At 45.4% G+C, this 23,077-nt stretch overlaps 1 protein-coding gene across 1 annotated transcript in view; it reads left to right on the forward strand.

The window, feature by feature from the left end:
• The window catches only part of Svil (supervillin), a 186,262-nt gene that overhangs the window by 16,367 nt on the left and 146,818 nt on the right, over positions 1–23,077 (forward strand). The window lies entirely within an intron of this gene.

Raw genomic sequence — 23,077 nt, forward strand, 5'->3', positions numbered from 1 at the left:
GTGTTTGCCTGTGTGCATATGTGTGTGGGGGGGTCAGAGGTCAATGTCAGGTGTTGCAGTGAACACTGTTGCTCAATTGAACTCCCCAAATTAAAATGTTACTAGTTGAGTTTCCCCCTAATGTATTCAGGCTATCCGGAGAGGGTCATGCACTCTATACCTTGGTCATTTTGGCTATTCAGAAGGTCATAATTGCATTAAGTACTTCAAGAGGCTATGAGGTAAAGAAAGAGTTCTGCTTGGCATTGTAAATTCTAGCTTTTTTACTGTTTGAAGATGATGACATCTGAATTTTGAGGAAAACCCTTAAAGGTGTTGGAATATCCTGGCCTATGTTGTTTGGAGTGTGCTGGACTAGCTTGCCTGTCAAATCTGGCATGATAGCTATTTTTGTAAATAAAATTTTATTGGCACACAGCCTCACGCATTCATTTATCTGTTCAAGCTACAGTGATGGAGTTGGGAATCTGCAGCAGCCCCGTATGTCCCACAATGCCTTAAGTGCTTACCATATAAGAACTGGTAAAATCGGACTGATCGTTGTCTTCAGTGAGATTCATGAGCGCAGTCGAGAAAGGCTCACCCACCTGGAGCAGTGGCCACATTCTAGAGGCAGGCCTTTCTGATTCTGATGTCAGTTTTGTGTTTTCTTTTTGACTTTGTTGTGATAGGTGGAGTGCACACACACACACATTCATACACATCATACAATGCAGACATATATACATACACACATATACACATACATTACACACATACACACATATACATACATATATAAACACACAGGCACACACACGGGCACACATGTACACACAGGGACACATACTCATGTACACACATGGGCATACACACATGCACACACAAAAAATAAATCTTAAAAGTGGATGATAATGCATTTAGTTATTTCTTTGCTTATTTTTGAAATAGGATCTGTATGACCCAGTCTACCTTGGCCCTCATCATTCTCCTGCCTTAGCCACACCTGCCCATTCAGATATTCCTTTGACTTTCATCTATCGAGGAGTGCATTCTGGAGGTTTCCTTCGGCTGTTGATCTCATCATTATTGCTGCTCATACCATAAGGAGCTTCAGACAAGCACACATAGGAACTAGGTAGGCTAGTGTAAGGCAAAATTAAAGGCTCAATTCAGAGACATTTCTTATTTCTATCTTTGGAAGATTTTCAGGTAGTTTTCGAAAGTTTGAAAATATTTAAACCTATAGAAAAGCAGAAAGAACAGTGTACAGTCATCTCCCTGGGGAGGTCACTGGGGGTTGTGAGTGGTCCACTGTCATAATCCAGGATTATCTTCCAGCTCACACCTATAAATACCTGTAGTCGGCAGTGTCCGCCATGTAGCCGCCAAAGCTGTAAAGACTGCTCCATTACAGTCCAGCTACACAGATCCTTCTGTCAGATTATGAATATTTATGTAGCTCACCTTAATTGTGGCTATACAAAAAGACTCCTAAAGGGGCTGAGGATGTAGCTCAGTGGTATTGCCCTTGCCTAGCATGGGCGTGTCTTGCTTCAATCCCTAAATCCCTGCCTCATCCTTAGGAAAGCTGCAGATAAATTTCATTCATTTGCCAATTCAAACTGGAGAACTTCTTGCACCTTATGATTTATAGTGAATATATATCATCATCAATATATCATGACTAAGTTCTCATTCTGACTTTGACCTGTTGCAGATAACTCCCTTAAGGCTGGCACATACTTTACATAGATTAAGCAGTTCTGCTGTGAACATTTTGATCTCCTGCTTAGGCAAAGGAGATCTTGTGAAATTTCTTTGACTGTGTTAAAAGCCAATGTTCATCCCCAGCCCAGGACTTCTGAGAACATCTTTTGATGTGGGAGGTTAGGTCTTGCGATGTTTTGGGTTATCCTTATTGGTAAAGGGATGATAGAGGGAACATTGAAATGCGATAGCTATCTAAACTAGCACAGGATTCAATATGGAATACAGTGCTGGGGCTCCAGATCAGCCCCTCCCCCTGAACGCCCAGCTTCCAATCACATTACCTCCTTCATCTTCACTTTCTCACTCCCATTCAGGTCTAATCCCTACTGGGACATGGCACCGTTTGATTGTGTTCCAGAGGACTTTACATAGTCTCTGTCTCTGTCTCTGTCTCTGTCTCTCTCTCTCTCTCTCTCTCTATCTCTCTCTCTCTCTCTCCCCTCCCTCTCTCTGTCCCTCCCTCCCTCTCTCCCTCCCTCCCTATGTGCTCACATGTGTGTATATGTATATTCACAAGTCCTGGGAGAATGGATAGAGTAGTTTTAGTTCACTCCGTCCTAGGCCCCATGATAGATATTTTGACAGCAGCTCTGTAGCGGAGCAGTAACTATTTGAGTAAATCATTGCAGAAGAGAAAGGCGAACCCCTCAGACCTGCTTCCTTGTCCCCGTGGGTGATCACTCGTTCCCTGAGGGTCCTCAGTGACCTAGGATAGCTCTTTGTGCGTTGCCCTTTCATTATGGTGTATAAACCATAATGGCAGGCGTTTATACATGTGGGTGTTTGCTCATGTGCACCACTTAGTGTAATCTACATGAGGTGCAAGGGATGCAGTGAGCTGGCCTAGTCCCCAGGGAGCTTTAGTCTAGAAAGGGACCAGGCGTGCAGTTGGAAACACAGTTACATTCATGGGACACTTGGGAAGTAGCCTGGTGCTCCCCGAGGACTTCCTAGAAGAGGTTCTCTGTCGGTTGGAATTGAAAGTTTGATGAGATCGCACCCCTGGTGGTTGGCAACAAATGTAAGAGCCCATGCTTGCCTCCACTCCCAAGCTGGGTCGAGGGCACCACGCCTCTTGCTGGGGGCTCTTCAGCACAGTACTATGTTTTGTGGTGGATTATTAAATCCCCAAAGGAATATTAGTAAGTGGTTGCAGCCTTTTAAATATGATTTCCTTATTTGAAGAGTTTGTGTCCCATAATAAAACCTTTTAATCTTCACAAATAAAAGGGAGGGGAACTTGAGACAAGACTTGAAGTCTGTTTAGGTTAGTGTTTCCCCCAGGAAAAGGGTGGGAAGAGGGGGGAGAGAATCCTTGCTAGCAAGAGATGGTAAACACTTCGGAATTAATGTAAAACTATGTAAACATCTTTACATTTTAAACTGACACAGGTGCTTCTGCGGGTGCAGTGTGGCATTTGCATACACATGTGCAACTCGTGACGATCAAACCGTGCTAGTTGACAGTCTTCACCTTGTGCATGTATTGTTTCTTTGTGAAAATGGCATCTGATGCTCTGGTTTGCTGTGTGCTCACTTCCTGTGAGCTCCGCCTCCCACTCTGTAAGGCTGTGGTCCCAGGAAGAGGCTGTGCACGGCTTCAGACCTGGAATTCACAGAACTGGCTGTCAGGACCCATGGTTAGCTTGAAGGCTGGAAGTCTCTCCTGTAGTTCAGGAATTAGCATTCATGCACGGGTGGTTCAAAACCCACCAGGCAGCTGCCTCAAAGGAAGCCTTTGCTTTCCCCAACCACCGCTTACCTCGGGCAGCTGTTACCTAGGAATTCTAAGCAGGATTCGAAGTTTCCCACGCTTCAGGGTATGGCTCCTACAAACAGAGGCAGGATCTTCTGAAACATCCCCTCCCTCTCCCTGCCCCACCCGCCTCACTGAGACCACCAATGTCTAGACCCTTAGCAGCGGTCGCTAGCTAATTCCACATTTCTGTGTCTCACTGGCTCCATGATGAGCCCATTGTTCAGGGCAGGGAACCCCTGTGGCTGCCCAAGTGCATCACTGGCTGACAGAGGGGTCTGTGTTCTCCATGCTTCAGTTGCTGTGAATGAACAGACCCTTAGCAGGGAGAAGACATGCACTTGGGGGTGAAGGACACAGTCTTCAGAGAAAAGCCTCTGGCAGTATGTGTAGGCAATGACGGGCTGATGCCAACTTGCCAGGCGAAGGGGATGCATGCACCAGCACAGTATTTGGCACTGACCTCCAAGTCAGTGTGAAGAGGGAATGACTGAATTAAGAGACACTGTAAATAGCGCTGGAAAACTATGACAAAAGGTGATTAATCTTTAAAAGATATCGTTTGTGACAGTCTTTCTAGAGGTCTTGGAAATTGCTTTGCAATCCTTGGTTGGACTCTAACTTGAAATCTTTCTGCCCCGTATCTGCAGTGCTGGGATTACAGCTGTATGCCACTGTAACTCCCTCCTCTTTCCCTCCCTCCCTTCCCCTTCCCTCCCTCCCTCCCTTGCTTCCTTTTTTTTTAAAATTTACTTTTATAAACACTGACATTTCTTTGTTCCTTTATTAGAAGTAACTGCCTGGGTTGTTTTCTGTCACCTAAAGCTACTTTAGCCTTGGGTACCATCATAAGTGCTAATGTATGTTGACTGAGCTAGAAGTGGATTTTTATTTGTTTTTTTTTTTTTATAGAAAAGTGGAAAGAAATGAGATACATTTATTTAATGAGCATCTACTCTCTAAATATCCTGTTCTGTTCCATTTGAGCTTAGACCAGGTAGGCAGATCCAGAATTCCACTCCCTTATGAGATTTATGGTCTGTAAAAACCTAGGATAGCAAAAACCATTCTCAACAATAAAAGAACCTCTGGTGGAATCACCATGCCTGACCTTAAACTGTACTACAGAGCAATTGTGATAAAAACTGCATGGTACTGGCACAGTGACAGACAAGTAGATCAATGGAATAGAATTGAAGATCCAGAAATGAATCCACACACCTATGGTCACTTGATCTTTGACAAGGGAGCTAAAACCATCCAGTGGAAAAAAGATAGCATTTTCAACAAATGGTGCTGGCACAACTGGCGGCTATCATGTAGAAGAATGAGAATCGATCCATTCTTATCTCCTTGTACAAAGCTCAAGTCTAAGTGGATCAAAGACCTCCACATAAAACCAGAGGCACTGAAATTGATAGAGGAGAAAGTGGGGAAAAACCTCGAAGATATGGGCACAGGGAAAAAATTCCTCAACAGAACACCAACGGCTTGTGCTGTAAAATCAAGAATTGACAAATGGGACCTCATAAAACTGCAAAGCTTTTATAAGGCAAAAGACACTGTCAACAAGACAAAAAGGCTACCAACAGATTGGGAAAGGATTTTTACCAATCCTAAATCTGATAGAGGACTNATATCCAATATATACAAAGAGCTCAAGAAACTGGACTCCAAAAACTCAAAAAAAACCCATTAAAAAATGGGGTACAGAGCTAAATAAAGAACTCTCAACTGAGGAATATCGAATGGTTGAGAAACACCTGAAAAAATGTTCAACATCCTTAGCCATCAGGGAAATGCAAATCAAAACAACCCTGAGATTCCATCTCACACCAGTCAGAATGGCTAAGATTAAAAATTCAGGTGACAGCAGATGCTGGCGAGGTTGTGGAGAAATAGGAACACTCCTCCATTGCTGGTGGGATTGCAAGCTTGTTCAACCACTCTGGAAATCAGTCTGGNGGTTCCTCAGAAAATTAGACATAGTACTACCGGAGGATCCTGCTATACCTCTTCTGGCATATACCCAGAAGATCTTCCAACTGGTAATAAGGACACATGCTCCACTATGTTCATAGCAGCCTTATTTATAATAGCCAGAAGCTGGAAAGAACNCAGATGTCCCTCAATAGAGGAATGGATACAGAAACTGTGGTACATTTACACAATGGAGTACTACTCAACCATTAAAAACAATGAATTTATGAAATTCTTGGGCAAATGGATGTATTTGGAGGATATCATCCTTAGTGAGGTAACCCAATCAGAAAAGAAGTCACTAGATATGTACTCACTGATAAGCGGATATTAGCCCAGAAACTTGGAATATCCAAGACACATTATGGAAAACAGAAGAAAATCAAGAAGGATGACCATTTGTGGATACTTCATTCCTCCTTAGAATAAGGAACATAACTCTCATGAAAGGTTATAGGTACAGAGACAAAATTTAGAGCTAAGATGAAAGGATGGACTATCCAGAGAGTACCCCATTCGGGAGTCCATCCCATCATCAGCCACCAAACCTAGATACTAATGCTCATGCCAGCAAGATACTGCTGAAGGGACCCTGATATTGCGGCCTCTTGTGAGGCTATGCCAGTGCCTGGTAAACACCGAAATGGATGCTCACAGCCAGCTACTGGATGGAACACAGGGTCCCCAATGGAGGAACTAGAGAAAGTACCCAAGTACCTGAAGGGGGCTGCAACCCTGTAGGTGGAACAACAACAGGAACTAACCAGTACCCCCTGGGTTTGTGTTTCTAGCTGCATATGTAGCAGAAGATGGCCTAATCGGCCATCAGTGGGAATAGAGGCTCCATGGTCTTCCAAACTCTATATGACCTAGCACAAGGCAAGGCCTGGGCCAAGTAGTGGGAGTGGGTGGGTAGGGGCACAGAGGTGGGGGGAGGGGTATGGGAAACTTTCGGGATAGCATTTGAAATGTAAATAAAGAAAATAATAATTAAAAAAAAAAAAAAAAAAAAAAAAGAAAGTGGAAATGCAGGTTCCATTCACCCATGGGCCTGTGTGGCTGTCTGTAGCTCAGAGAACAGCTGTGAGGGGCAGCCTGCCCTGGAGCAGATAGTCCAGAGTCTCCCAAGGGCAGAGGTCATTTCAGCATCACCACAAAGAGCTTTTCTTTCTCTGTGTGGTCTGTGTATGTGTGCTCCTTGGCTTTGGTGCTGGCGGTCTTCCTCTGTTACTCCCCACCTTAGTTCTTTAGACGGGGTCTCTCGCTGAACCTGGAGGCCATCTAATGGCCAGGCTGGCTGGCTGGGTTACTTACCCTGTATGATCTTGCTTGGCTTTTTACTGTGGGTGCTGAGATCTGAATTCAGGACCTCGTGCTTGCCAGATGCAAACATAGCGCAGATACAACGTCTTGCCTTGGTTCTGACATGGGGTGTTTTACTGAGAATTTCTGCCCCATCAACCATGGTATGAACGGATGCTTTTGTCACACAGTTGTCATGTCAGATATCAGAATCCAGGGGTTGGAATCTGCATATTAGAATCTGTGGCTGTGCAGGGAACCTGCTGTTAGGTCAGCAGTAGGTCAGTCCCAGGATTCCCTTGGATTTCATGGGCCAAATAAGCAGTAAGAAAAGACTTCTGGCTGTGCTCTGCGGTATGCAGTGCACCCCTTCATTTTGCTTTGTTTTGTTTGCAGTATTGGAGATTGTAACCTAGGGCCTTGCACATGAAAAGCAAAGACTTTGTCACTGAGCGTTGTCCCCAGCAGTTCTTCTTATTTTCATAGAACAATTATTCAAAACCCATGTGAGTGCTCTGCAGAAACCTCTGCAGTGTTCGCTCGCACAGGGCTGTTCACTGGAAGGCAATTTTGCTCTCCGTCTTTCTCAGCAGTCTACTCTGTCTTGCCTGATGTTAGACCATGATTAGAAAACATTTGATTCTCCAGGTGTGATGGCACATGCCTATAATTCTGCCACTCAGTTGGCCAAAGTAGGCAGATTCTGAAGTCAAGGCTAGTCTAAGCCGTGTAGCAAGGCTCTGCCTTAAACAAAGAAGCATTTTTATTTCTTCTCCCAGCATTTTTTTAGAATGTCAGCAAGTAACATGGAAACTTGTAATTTTGATATTTAATAATAATAGTAATAACAATACTTATAATAATGAGTGTCCAAGTAAGAATCATTTCCTGAAAGTATAATTGTTTCATAAATGTATTTATGCTGAATTATTTCTTGTACAAATCAGGAATTTGTTTTTGGTAAGAAGTACATTTTTTGGATACTTTTTGATGTATGAATAAATATGTTTGTGTGTAAGTGTGTTTGTGTATGTTTGAGTGTGTGTTGTGTGTGAATGTATATGAGTGTTTGTGTGTGTGTGTGTGAGTGTATGAGTGTGGTATGTGTGTATGTGAGTGTTGTGTGAATGTGCTGTGTGTGTTGCATGTACATAAGTGTGTGTGTGTGTGTGTGTGTGTGTGTGTGTGTGTGTGATCATCTTTTCTTTAAGTGCCTACCTTTCCTTACTGAGAAAGTGTGCACATCTGCCAGCTCCCACAGTCCCTCCACCTTAAGGAAAGTATCGAGTTGGTTGACAGATCTGACAGACCCAAGCAAGATGCCCGTGTTGGTCAGGATGCCTGTGTTGGTCAAGATGCCCGTGTTGGTCAAGATGCCCGTGTTGGTCAGGAGTCAGTCGCCCCTGGGTTTGGACTCACTCTTTGATGCATTGGGTGGCCTGGGCGGTGGCCACCAGCGTCTCTTTTGGCATCTGCTTATTCCTCATCCTCTTCTCCTTGCTCTCTGTCACTAGGGATTGAGCCCAGGAAGGACCTCCCCCACTAGAAAACCTCTCTACTTCCAAGCTGTATCATCTCCAGCCTGCTTTGTACTTAGTGAAATGGTCTCACTAAGTGTTCAAGGCTAAGCTTGAACTCACTCTTTAGCCGGATTAGCTTTAACTGGTTTGTAATTCTATCTTGGTTTCCCGAGTTGCTGGGATTGTAGACGTGTACCAGCTTTTGTTGGGGAGCCAGGCCAGGTTTGCTTCCTTCCAGTATGCCACATGGAATGCTGTCTTTCCTGAAGGGCAAGAGTTTTCCACTAGGTGGCTGAGCATTAAGCAGAGATTCAGTCTTATGTCCCCGAGGGTAGGGTTTAACCATGTTTGTGGGACAGAGAAGTGGTGGGTTAAGACCTGGGGCATAGGAGTTGGAGATGTAATGGTCAGGAGCCTGGGTGATCTGATTTCTCTACTTCAGGGCATGCAGAGTTCATGAGATGCACATGTGGTGTTCATGAAATGGTCATGTGGTGTTAGTGAGATGAGGGTAGAATTTGGGCTCTCTGGTGTCAGGAGGTCACTCACTGTGGCACCTGCAAAGGGCTAAATGAAGAATCAGTGGCTTCCACAAAAGAGGCCTTCAAGTGTCTGAAAAGTAACCTAGGCAACCATTATCACTGGGACCCACTTGTGAGGAGTGTGAGCCTGAGCACTGCTGGTGGCCGACTGATAATTAGGAGCTCAGCTTCCTGACCTCCCAAATTAGAGACTTAAAGGCAACTAAAAGCAAATAACTAAAAGTGGTCGGAACTAGGAGGAGTATTTATGCTTCTCTTGGCAGAAGAAAGAACGAAAAGAAATATGAAGTTAAGTCTTGAGGAAGGAAATTCTTTAGTCTGGCTCACATGCAATTGCTGTGGATGGAGGAGAGGGTTGGGTAGGGCAGGCTGGTGAAGAGAGAGAGAGAGTCCCCAAAAAACGAGAGGCATAAAGCAGAAGTGACACATATCCCCATGGGACCAGAGGTGACCTATGAATCCATGTGTACATGCCTTAGTGAAGAGGCTGAGGGACAGGACTGCAACAAAGAGGAGGGGCCAGAGCCAGCAGTGTTAGCAATTTGTGTCCTCCCTCCTGCTAGCCACAGTTTGGTGAACCCTGAACTTTCAGGCTCAAACACAGTGCTTGTCAATTGCAACAGCGTTAGGTCCCCAGGGAACCAGGTAGAATGAACTTGTAATTTGTAGGTAGGGACAGGCAGCCTCGTGCTGCCTCACGTGAAGAGTAGAACCAAAACCTTTCCTCAGAGCTTTATAAGCCACGGGACAGATTCACTGAGGGCATTCGGACTCTCCTGGAAGGACACTAGGTAGAAGGTTCAGGAAGTGAATCTTCCTGGTGAGAGGATACTGTGTTCCTGGATCACTTGGTAGTTTAGAGCATTCGTTAGAGCAATTGTGTGGAAATACATCTTGTGTTATACAATACACAAGAACATACCACCTGTGTGATGGTGGTCCATGATAGGGTATCGCCTACTGATGCTGTGGCTATCTTAGTTTATGTAAGTGTGCTCTGAGTTGTTCCTGAAATGACAACTGTGGCCCGAGGTTGGATTTGGAAGGGCTCACCCCATCGATGAGTTACATATGACTTTCTCAATGAAAACAGAGGCTGGTGACATTCTTTCTGAAGTCACACCATGCTTAAGTGTTGCCACATTCATTTCCATGAGCATCTTCACCCAACTCCAAGCTCTCAACTGCACGGTGACTGAGGTTTGGCCGTGGATCCACTGAGCATACTGAGTACTGGCTGCCTCTGCTGTAGGAGGTGACACATCTTCAGCTTGTTACTTTTCCATTCACCTGTGCCTTCCCTCCTGTATCATCTTCCCCCTCTGACTTCCTAAAAACAGAGAGCGCTGCCCAAGTTGGGAGGCTCCAATCCATCAGAGCTTCTAAAGTCATCTTTGATCCTCATGATGGTGTCAGAAGGGAAGGCAGAGAATGCAAACCGTTCTCTGCAGTTAGATTTCATTGTAGCCAACTCTTTCCATGGCCCCTAGGAAGCTGAACAAGAACCACCCAGGGCTGTGCAGGAGGCTGTAGGGTTTGGACCACTGAGACCCGGATGGGCACAGTGCTAAGACCCAGATGGGCCCAGTGCAGCCTGTGATTTTTTTGCATGTAGTTTCAACCTCATCTGGTTTCTTTGCCAATACCCCCTGCTTATATTAGCAAACCACCCAAATCAGTTAGTTGGCTTCAGTGTCATGGACCAGCCTTAAAAATCAGAGTTAGCCAAGAGCAGTTGTTGAAATTACGATCTATTCTTTTATTCAGCCTTTAGAGAAAAGAAGTTTTGGCAGATCCAGCTCATCTAACATTTATTCAGATTGTTTGCAACACATTAAAATGCACAGGGGTTTTGTTTGCTTGTTTTATGTCATTTGTTGAGTGTCTGGCTGTCTTGACTTGGCCTGAGTCTCATGGAGAGTTGCTGTCTTGCTCCCTGGTGTGTTGGGCTTTCAGAAGGGAGATTGAGAAGTTTGGCAAATTGGTTGGTGTGCATGTCCTTTCCCATCGTGCATGTGTAGCTAACCACCTACACTGTGCAAACGCAAAATGCTTGATCTGTTTCCTTTTACACTTTACTTTTCCCCAGTGTGACCATTTAAACAGCAGTTTCCTCATAGGGAGTACAGAGGTCATTCAGCTTCCAGAACTTCGGATTCACATTTTAGTGAGTGGATGCCCTAGTTTGTTGCTCTTAAGTCCAGGCTGGCCTTTAACTCACAGTCCTCCTTCAGTGTCCCAGTGCTAGGATTGCAGCTATGTCCATTATGTGTGTCTTTGCACTGCTGTGGCTTTGGGCTGCTGCAGCTCCACTGTGCAGTGCTCTCTTCAATCCTAGTCTGTCTGCATGGCAGTGACTCCCTACATTTCTCTTGATCTCCAGAAAGATTGTTCTCTCTGCTCCTGGAGAGCTGATTTATCAGGGAATCTTAATTTCTGCCCTAAGAAGTGTCAGGAGTTATGTGGCATGTGCAGACGGTGTATGCGTGAGGAGAGGGCTGCCCTAAGAAGTGTCAGGAGTTGTGTGGCATGTGCAGATGGTGTATGCGTGAGGAGAGAGCTGCAGCACAAACAAGTTTTCTTGTCACTCTGCCCCTTAGGCTCTGTGACTAATGGCTGCTGCAGAAGGGTATTCATCTCTCCTGCCAAGAACTTCAAATTCCAAATTCTTCTTTCTCTTTCCCTTTCTGCTTCAAGTCTCTTAATGGAGCATCAAGCTCTTGAGCTGCCCATGGTAGAGCAGGTTCACTTGGCTTCTGTCCATTTGGAGCACTCTCATATTTGTTTATGTTATCCTACTGGGTGCAGTGATCACATGACACAGTTCTGAGAGGTCTCACTGTGGGATGGCGTGTGGAGATATTGCTGGCATTTTTTAGGAACTTTGGGGACAAGGGAACTTCAGTGATGTGTGATGTGTCCATCTATCATCCATCCAGCCACCCATCCATCCATCCATCCATCTACCCTTCCACCCACCCATCCATCAGTCCATCTATCCACCCACTCATCCATGCATCCACCCACCCACCTAACCAACCACTCACTCTTAGTTTTACCTCTAAAATAAGGACTACTATTAAATAGTGAAAGTTTGGTTAATGTTGGTAATGTGCTGTTATAGACCACATACATGTATTCTGTGAGCAGCTAGCTCCAATACGTTGGCTTCTTATATACTTCGTATATACAATGTTTTGACAGGGGATGGCTGTTACTAGGGACAGAGGAGGCCTGGAACTAGCAGGTGCCTTGTGTTTATGAGGTTGCGGTCCACACAACAGCAAGTTCTGGGTTGCATTTGACACTCCCTGCTGCTCCTCAGTGTCATTTTCCCTTCCTATCTTTGTGTTTTTGCATGCATCGCACCCAGTAGCTGCACTGGCCTCTCTGCTTTCCTCTCTAGGAATCTGTAGCTGAATGAGTCACTGAGAATGTATTTGATGGTTGGATTAACTATGACAAAATACATGAGATAAACTATTTTATAAAAAGCAAAGGTTTTTTTGGTTCGTGTTTTCGGAGGTGTCAGTAAATGGTGATTTGGCTCCATTGCTTTGGGCCTGGGACAACACAGGATATCACAGAGGAAGAATGTATACATCATGGATGCTGCATATCGCATGGCTGCTGGAAAGCAACACAAGAACAGTATCTGGTGTTCCTGCGTTCAGGGACATACCCCAGTGACCTGACTTCTCCCTGCTGAGCTCTATGTACTGGAAGTTTTGCCACCTCCTAGCAGTGCTACAAGTCTGGAGATCAAGATTTTAATGCATGGGTTTGGGGGACATTTTCTCTTCCTTGCTGCTGCTGCTGCTGACGTGTCTGGTGTCTCTGTGTTTTGCTTCTGTGTGTATCTGTATATATGTTTATGTGCTTTGTGCCTGTGTGTGTGTGTGTGTGTGTGTGTGTGTGTCTCCTAAACAATTCCTTCCTTCCTCCCTGACTGCCTTGATTCTTCTTCTTCCTTAGTCTCTAAATATAGCCCATGTGAATTCTGGCTTAGCTCGGACTTGGGTATCCTAGTTGTTATAAACACCATAATCAAAAGCAACTTGGGGGAAAGAGTTGATTTCAGCGCATATCTTTCTCAGGTCACACTGTCACTGAGCGAAGTCAGGGCAGGAACTTGAGGCAGGAACTGAAGCATAAGCCATGGTTTGCTCTGAGTGGCTTGTTCTGCTTGCTTCTATAGCCCAGTACCATGTGTCAAGAGCTGCCCACAGTGAGCTGGACTCTCCCCCATTAATCATTAATTAAAACAAAGATGAACTCCAGTCTTGCTTACAGGCCTGTCTTATGGAGGTATGCTCCCAGTCATGGGCTTCTCTTACATGATGCCTCTAACTTGGGTCAAGATGACAAAAAAAAGGAATAAAACGCCAGACCAAACAAAAACTAATCCCATCTGGGCAAGCTGCTTACGTGTCCATTTCAATCCCTCGAGCTTTAAATGGGCACGAGGACTGTTGTGTCCTCTAGGATTCCGGTGAGGACAGCACGAGGACTGTTGTGTCCTCTAGGATTCCGGTGAGGACAGCAGGGCTAGCACGTGGACAGCTCGCTGTGCCCCTGCCTTCTGAGTGGCCGTCAGTCTTAGGGATTAGTAGCCTGTTTTCCTCAGAGGTTCTCATTAAGAAAAAGAATACCATATTTAGAAGTAGTTCGTCTCTGTATTTCTACTTTAACAAAAACCAATGCTTAGTGATAGTTTTGAGTGGAAGGGATTCATTCTAATTAGCAGGAACATATAATGCCACTCATTCAAGGTTCAGAGAAAGTAGGAGGGTTCTCTCTCTTCTTGCTATGGAAACACACAGGTCCTGTGCTGATGCTCTCACTTAGCAGGAGGAAGGGGTGGAATGTTACAGTCACTGAGTGTGTGCATGTGTGTTTCTGTCTGTTGACATCTGTGTGCATATGTACATGGATACTCAACAGCTCCCTGGTAGTCTCTGGTATGCTCTGCTATAGCCACCAGTGGTTCCTGAAAGGAAAGCTGGGGGTGGATGGGAAAGACAGCGAGAGAAATAACGAGCCAAAACAAAGTTCTCTGATCAAGGCTCAGCTTTAATTCTAGGGTCTGATTTTTAAAGGGGGGAACCCATCCCCCACTTTTCCAGGATCTCAGGAAAGCAGGCTCAGCTGCTCAGCAGGTGGTGGCTTCCTGTATGATGCTGCAGATGTGACAGACAATAGACATTAGGTCAGAAGACTCCACTCTAGGTGGGCTAGCCTACTATGACACTCAAGGTCTGACTTAGCCTGCTCAAGACTGGGGAAGGGTACACTCTGTTCCCTCTGTGGCACAGGGCCACTGCCCAGCATAGCCAGGGGAATTAGTCCACTGAGCCACATCCTCTGTGATGGAGTCGTAACTCGAATGATAGATTAGCATTTATAGGTGGTTTTAATGTGGCTGCTTGTAAATTTGCCCCTAAATTCAGTTTTGTTCATGTGTTTCTTATGGTTCTTATGTTCATGGTTTCTTATGGGTGCAGATCTGAGCCTGGAGAGTGGGTGCTAAGTTACCTCGTGTGGAAATGTCTTTTATGTAGCCCAGTCTGCCTCTCAGGGCCTGATTTTAGGAATGTGTGGATATTGTTACTGCTTAGCCTGCTACCTGAGCTTGGTGGGAGATGCACGAAATGAGCTAAGCAGGGACCCCTGTCTGTTGCTGGCATCCTGGGGGGTGGGGGGAACTGAGCATGTTTGCTTACCTCTAAAGCCTCCAGTCTTTGCCAAGAACTTGCTTTTCTCCCTGCTCCTAGATACAAAATAGAGTTAGTGCTAGTGCATGTCTTCAGTAGAATATGGCAGAAATCTCAGAATGGCTGTTCAGCCTCCTAAGGCCCTGAGGGAGGAGAGGGCAGTTCATACTCTGGGTGAGTGCAGAGCCTGGCTGTCTTAGGAAATCTGGAAGGGGGCATCAGGCATGTCTTGGTCCTTAGCCTTGAGCCGCTCCCGCAAGATTCTGGGGAATCCATGTTAGATGAACCTTTAAGGGTTATTTGTTGTTGTCTTTAAGGTAAATTGTGGTCAGTTGCTTAGATTCTAATTCTAATGCAGATCAAAATGTACAAGAAGTTATCTCTTCTCTGTGGAATGCTCTTCTCTTTACTATTTAATGGGAAAGCTATTCTCTTACTCTTTCCCTTCTGGGAAGAAAATGTCCCTGAGCAATTGATGCTTACAAAATGACGTCTTGAATTTTTGGTTAGGGAATAGCTTTCATTATCCAAATGACTGCTGGATAGCCCTGATATTAACTATTTTTACATAATAAACATTGTAGACTCAGATGATAAAGCTAGGGATCTGAGACCATCAACAGATGTGAAGAGACTATTAACAAACAAGGAAGACCTCAGCGCTTAAACCAGAGGCTATAACACACAGAAAGGTCTTAATGCTTAAATCAGCAACAATTCTCAAACTTGCCTTCACAGAAAGACTGTGTCTCAGAAAGTCAAAACCAAGCCAAACCAAAGCAACTATTATTATTACCACACAGGGAAGGTCCCAGGGCCTAACCAGGGGTTATTAACAGTCAAGGGAGGACCTTTGTTCAAATACAATTGGATGTCAGAACTGAGAACTCAAGATTCGGTGAACATTTCAAACTTTGACACTCTGTAGAAGAACTGAGACAGTCATGTGTGTTGCTTGTTGTTATTTTTATTTTGTATCAAATAAAACACATTATTTCTGATGTCAGGGGAAAAGTAAAACATGGTGTTCCTTGTACATCCTGCATGCTCTGGAGAAGGCACTCCTGTTTTTAAAAATATGTACTTGGCTCAAAATGACATAAAGACAGCCCAAAGTACTGATTTGTACTTTAAAAAATTTTTCTACGGCCTCTACAGCATGTCTTTGTTATCCGAGGATAATTAAAACCAGAAAGGGGCCACTGGTGACCCATTTAAATGGGGACCAAGATTCCACAATATGTTGGAGGGAAAAAAAACCCAACACTTTAGGTGTTGTCTTAAAAAACTAAACTGAAAAATTTGAAAATAATTCCCTTTATTTTCTATTTAACAAAATTCCTTGTTATGGGTGCAGATCTGAGCCTGGAGAGTGGGTGCTAGAAGAAAGCGTCTGCTCTCAACGTGTTATCAAAGTGTAGCTATCAAGGAAGACCAGCATGTCTGTGGACATCCTGCTGCCCCGACACTGGCAGCAAGGCCTTGCAGTCCTGTTTGCAGTGGAGGGACAGGCTCCTCACTACCAGACAGGGCGGGTGCTAATGAATGGATTTCTGAATAAAGCCTTAGTCATGAGATGATTGGTCATTGAGTGATAGCTGAATGTTTGGGAGGCATTTCCCAGCAGCTCCTAACCGGAAGGAGCTGGATGGTGGGTACTGAACAAGTGTTAGAAAACCAGAGGCCCATAAATGGGCAGAGCTGGGGCTACTCTGTTCTGCCAGTGGATGGCCCTTGTACCTTGCACAGAAAGTCAGACCTTTCTGTAATTCTAGATTGTTGAGTGTTTTAGATGGCAGTATTGTCACAGAATCCTCGAACCTAGAAGATAATTAAGCAGTGTTGTCTCTGCTTTACATGATTTTCATCATTACTTATTTGTCTTGTGCTCTGAAATACTCTGAACAAAACAATGTAAGGGGTTATTTTGCCTCACAGTTTGAGGGCACAATCCTTTGGGGAGGAGAAGGGATGGTGGCAGGAGCCTGAGGCAGCTGACTACATTGCATTCACAGTCTGGAAGCAGAGATGGGTGCTTAAGCTTAGCTCCCTTTTTATGCAGGCTAGGACCCCTCCATGGAGAGGCTCCATCCATGTTCGGAGTGCACCTCCTCCAGTAGCCTAGTCTAGATTACCCTGCCAAAGGCTCTCTCTAGGTGACCCTAGATACTGTCAAGCTGCTAATTGCTATTAACCATTGCAGGGATGGATACATATTTCCTACCATGAGCAGCTGCATCCTGAGTCTTGAATAAGCAAAGCTCTTATCTGTATGTAGGCACTGCCATCAGTATATAGGCTCTTCCTTTTTGCTTTGTTGTTACTTCCTTGCATGTATTTAATTTTATGGTGTAGCCACAGCATCTTCTGCTTTAGATTTTTCTTTTCTAGTACTTTGGTCTACAGGGTGGGAATGTTTAAAAATACTTAAATATAACTTGCCTGTGGGCAGCTAGGCATCTGTACACATTCAGAGTTTGACCTTGGGGTCACATTCTGCAGACCTCTTCCTGAAGAAGCAATGTTTGGCAAAGACCATCTCAGACATGCATCATAATTCCATGCTTGAGTGAGTGCTTCGTTGCAGTTTGTTGTTGTATAAACTGGAAAACAAGCCAAGGAAAGCCAAATCAGTGGTGTGAAGCAGAAGGAAGAATGAAAAACAAAATGGCAGGAAGAGAAAATTGTCAGTGTTGTTACCAGATCAGGCAATCAATGGAGATTTAGACTGTGGGCTGACCAGGAAGCTGGGGAACAAGTCAGAGGTCCAGGAAGGACCCCGAATGGCATTGTGGGTGCTTGGGTGCCCTGAGTGCTGCATCTCAAGTTTGATTACCTTCAGTTGTGACCTTTGGCTTCTGCAGCTACATGTAATAGATCTGCTTCCTCTTACCCAGGTGAAGGAAGCTAGTGACACTTCCCCTTCTTACTGAGTGACATCTGCTGCAAGTCTCTGGGTACCCTTGCTTCCTTGGCATGTGTGGGTGAGTTATTGGCCATACTTGTTGTACATACGCCATACTTGTTGCCTGCCAATGTAAGAAAGGGAACTATAATGGAGAAACTAGGGCAGCTTAGTTGTTTGCAGTAGCAGATTCCAGCTGTATCAGTTGAGGCTGGCTTGAGGCAAGTCAGTCAAGGCAAGTTCAGTCGTGATAGAAATTACCTGCTAGGGAGGGGCAGGTGGCATAGTTCAGTGGGAGAGATTAGCTTCAGATGCTCAGCATGCTGAAAACCCAAGGTTCAGTCTCCAGTACCATGAATAAATGAATGAATAATAAATAAATAAATGCACAGTAGGAAAAAAGCTAGAGAGTTACAGAAGTCCTGTGTTAGTTCTCCTGTGGTAGGTCAAAGGTTTAGAGGGGCATTCTTGAAACAGGAGGTCCTTGGTAAGTGCAGCTTCTCATGCATGGGTCTTCCAGCTTTGGATTTTGAATCACCCACCCTCCTCACTCTTTTCCTCTTAGGTTCTAACATTAGAAAAGGCTGCTTCTTAAAACAGGAGGAGAAACTCAGGAGTGCTGGGTTCTCTTTGAGACTTGACTGACAGGGTGGAAGGTGACGGTTGTCAACTCAGTGCTCATCAGTGTGCTGTACCACTGCAATAAGCGGAAAAGGAACAGACGACCGAGCATCGGGGCTGTGCACTCTTACATAAAACCGAACCATGCCACTAACAGCGCCATTGTGATGTAATTTTAGGAGGCAGCCGGTGGTAGAGTGATTTTAACAACCTACATACTCTTCTCAAATGTGACTTCAGCTAGGTAGATGTACCTGGGGATGTGTTTGTCTGTCCTCTCTCACCCTCTTGGGCTGGGGGACGGAATCTAGGGAGCCATCTGCCCATCGAGTGACACCCCAGCCTGACTCCTTTTATGCTCACCACTAGATCTTCCTTGGCTAACAAAATACTTCATAGAGAAGTAGAAGACCTAGGGAATGCTTCTGATAGGCAAGTACCTGCTATACAAGCATGAGGAGCTGAGTTCATGTCTCCAACAGTCACATAAAATATCTCTACGCATGGTGGCATGCATCTCTAACACTCTCTGGAGGCAAGAGGGACAGAGGCAGACAGATCCCTGGAACCCATTGACGAGGCAGCCTGATGGATGATCTCTGAGTTCAGTGAGAGAAACTGTTTCAAAACATGCACAAATGTATACATATATGCACGCAAAGAAATATGGATACATGTCACTCACATACACACAAAGTCTTTTCTGTTGAAGAAGGCAGTGGAGCCCGCAGACCAGGGGTTCTATGGGCTCCGTGCCTGTGGCTTCAGAGGCTTCGGTAACTAACGGCTGCTTCTAGTCCCCAAGGGCATTGCAGGTGTATTTCCTATCCCATCTGAGAACTTCTGACATCACTGAAGGAACTTATTCCTCCAGTGCATATACATAACCTTGACTGTTTAAAATTGTATACACGAATTGTATAAAGCCAGCGACAGAGGATGGCCAGACTTGCAGCCAGGATCATGCTCCTGTGTATGAGGGGCTATGGAGGGAGAGTGTCCTCTGCTGCGTCTTCTGCATACTCATGATTCATTTCTGACCGTGATGACCTTAACTCTTCCAGGTGATGATCTCTACAAGCGTGCTTCATGGAGCTGTTCTTCACAAATACAGGATTCTAGTGAGATTCTAGGCCCGACCTGCTCCAGACCAGACAGGCCTCAACTCTGTCGGTGTCTGTCTTAGTTTGGGTTTCTGTTGCCAGGATGAAGCACCATAACTAAAGTTAGGAGGAAAGGGTTTGCTTGGCTTCCACTTCCACACTGTAGTCCACCATTGAAGGAATCCAGGACAGGAATTCCAACAGGACAGGAACCTGGAGACAGGTGCTGATGCAGAACTCATGGAGGAGTCCTGCTTAGAGGCTTGCTCAGCCCACTTTGTTACACAACCCAGGACCACCAGGCCAGGGCTAGCACCACCCACAATGGGCAGGGCCCTCTCCATCAATCACTAATTAAGAAAATACCCTCCAGCTGGATCTTATGGAGACATTTTCTTTCGAGGTTCCCTGGTCCCAGATGTTTCTAGCTTGTGTCAATTCACATAAAACTAGTGAGGACAACCTCTATAGTAAGAAGAAGGTAAATACTCATGTTACACAGTATCTTTACCCTACAAGAGGGTACTTAGGCATCCAGGCCTGCAGGCAGGCATCTCACTTGAACACTTGGGCTTTCTGAGCTCTGAGCTCAAAGTGGGACATTAGCCACAGTGACTGAGGAGAGGCACTATCAGACATGAAGTCATCAGTGATTTGCCTGATTGGGTGGATAACAGGATTCCAGGGTAAGCGCTGCTCTGCCCCTTCCCCTGCAGGACTGGGAAGCCGGGGGAGTAGGAGCTGATGTGGAGCTGGCAAGGAGGGCTTGCTGAGACCTAATGCTCCCTGGAGCAGTTTTCTTTGGCTTGGGGATCTTACCAAAGCCCAACCAGATGAAAGAATAGGATGAGTGGGAAGCTCCCCACGCGCTTGTCTGAAGGCATTGCCTGGGGTGGAAAGTAAATGACTCTTTTGTGACATTTGAGTTCCCAAATACAGGGTGGAGGCCAAGCTAGGAACCCATCTATAGGAGAATGTACAGAAAAGGCATCAGGTATCTGAGACACTGAGATGAGAGATTTAGATCTGTAGGTTTCTCACTACTTAAGTTTACACTATTTTAATTCTTTTAATGTGATCACAGTTCTCTCTCTCTCTCTCTCTCTCTCTCTCTTTCTCTTCCTCCCCCTGGGTATGTCTGTATGTGCACACTCGTGCATGTGTATATGTGTTTGTGTGCATATGTGCAAATATGTGTATGTGTGTGCATTTGTGCATGTGTATGTGTGTGCACACGTGTGGGGTATTTTCACAAGAGTGTGTGTGCATGTGTGTGTGCATGTGTGTGGTGTATTTTCACATGAGTGTGTGTGGTGTATGTTTGCATGAGTGTGTGGGTACATGCATGTGTGTGCACATGTGTGCATGTGAGTGGTATATGTTCACACTGTATGAGGGAGTGTGTGACTGTATGTGTGTACACAAGTCTGCATATGTACACATATGTGTATTTGTGTGCATGCATATGTGTGCACCTGTACAGTGTATGTCCGCATGAGTGTGTGGGCACTCACACCTGTGTAAGCCTATGTAAGGTTTACCCAGAGCAGACGTCGGGTGTCCTGCTGCATCACTCACCACCGTATTTCCTCCACACAGAGTCTCTTAATGAACCTGGACCAGGCTGCCAGGCGATAAGCCCCAGAAAGCCTCTTGTCTCCACTTCTCGTAGCACTACAGTACTAGAGTTGCAGGTGTGCTCATGACCACACCCAGCTGTGTATGTGGGATTCGAACTGAACTTCATACTTTGCAGGAGGTGCTCTTCCTCACTGAACTATCTCCAAGTAGTAAACAGCTGAACACAGCGTATCGCTAATTCACCTTCATTTTGCGGTGTCTCTAAGGTGAAGATGCTCCCATGGGCAGATGGGTCCTGGTGACCCGAGAGGGACTCTTGTTGCTGGGGCTGGCTGTCAGGACAAGCCCAAGGGTCATGAAAACATTCTAGCAGGAACCGAGAGCTGGAAAATCCTTTCCATATGGCCAAATGGGAGGGATTACATCCCGGGCCAGTGCCAGCTGAAATGCTGCCCTAGTGGCCACAGACTGTTGTCAAAAACAGAAGACCTGGCTCGCATTTCCCCGAACCAAAATCCAGCCCAATGCTCCAAGAGCCAGCTGTTTGGGGCCCCTTGAGGTAATACCTCAGGGCCAGTACGACCTCCCCTGCCCTGCCTGCTGGGCCAGCCAGAGCCTAACAGATCTCTCTATTTATCTTTGACCAGAGGAAATTGCTGTGAATCCAGAATGTGCCTTGCTTTGTCTTCATGGTCAAAGATCACTGAGTGTACTCTCTGCATTGCAGTTACCAAGTATCTGTGTGAAGCAAGTTACCCAGCCTTTGTGTTCCTTAGTGTAACAGCAAATACTTAGCATGAATGAATTTCTGGCTTGACTCTTCAACACTAGAAGACCAAACCTGACCACCCCCACCCCCTACCCACAACCCCCCACCTCCACAGCTGATGCCAGGAAATTGAACGACCTCATAGACTCTGGTAGCACAGACATAGGAGCGGGACACAAACGAAGGCAACTTCCCTATCACTTAACCATCTTTTGTGCAATCCTCGAGTGAGACATCTCTCAGAATAGAATAGAGAATAGTGGAGAGAGACTGGATTTTCTGTTTGGAGGGTGGATATCTGGGAGAAATAATCTTTCAACTGAAACAGTTTGAGGTGAAGGCATAGTGAGAAGCAGCATGTGCTCTAGGGATACGGAAGGCAGCATGGTCCAAGGAGGCAGTGTGGGCTGCTATGGACAGGAACAGCTCCCAGCAGGTGAGAGCAGCAGAGTAGGGATCTTGTAGGGACTCCAAGTCTCTTTCTGAGGTCATGGATGTCACTTGGGCTGCCTGGCCTGATTTCTACAAATATGTGTCACTCCACCCCAAACAAGCCTATGCTCTAATCCACAGTATGTTGTTACATGGAAACTCAATTAAGGCTGCCAGTCAGCATCCTTGAGTGGTCCTCCATGTGGAACCAGTAAAACCCAGAGGCTCCTGAAGTGAAGAAGGAAATCAAGGGGGTCAGAATGATCCCCTGGGAGTGAGCCCCATGCGAGCCCCATGCGTACTGCTGCCTGGGTCTGGGAGATGCAGATAGGGCTATAGCCCAGGGAGTGCAGAGACCCCAGAATATGCACAATGGAAATAGATTCTCCAGTATGGGTCTAGGAGGATAATGGCGTTGCCAACACCTTTCCTCCCAGCTCAGAGAGCCCCATTTTAGACTCAGCTTCTGGAAATCTAAAGTTATGTGTTCTGTTTTAAACTAAGAACTGTGTAGTAATTTGTTACATGAAGTAACAAATGTGATATGACAGCTTGTCTCTATTTTGGAAACACAAAATGCTCATACACATACACACATGAAAAATTTATGGAATATAACTGACTTGAAAATTTTTATCAAAGTTAATTCTGGGATTTTTCTAAGCCAATTTTGCCAGAGGAAAGGCTGGAATGGGTCTCTGTCCCTCCCTCCCTCCCTCCCTCCCTCCCTCCCTCCCTTCTGGCTTCATCTTCTCCTCCCTTTCTGTTTCTCTTTCTCCTTCTCTCATGGGGAAGTGATCTCTCTCCTCTTCCTTCTCTTTCCTTTCCCTCTTTGTTTTATGTCTTCCCTCCCTCCCTAGCATGTAGCCTGGGTTGGCCTGGATCTCTGGCCTGAGCCGCCTGACTGCTGGAATTCTGTTGTGCGCCACTGCTGTAATCGATCTTTGCCATCACATTTCTCACTGCTTAGATCGGTACCTAGATCTTTACAAAATAAGGAAAGCAACAACAGCAAAACAAATGATACAGCTGCACAACAGCAAAACAAATGATACAGCTGCACAACAGCAAAACAAATGATACAGCTGCACAACAGCAAA

Source organism: Mus pahari, chromosome 15 (assembly GCF_900095145.1).
Source record: "Mus pahari chromosome 15, PAHARI_EIJ_v1.1, whole genome shotgun sequence".
NCBI classification, from domain to species: Eukaryota; Metazoa; Chordata; class Mammalia; order Rodentia; family Muridae; genus Mus; species Mus pahari.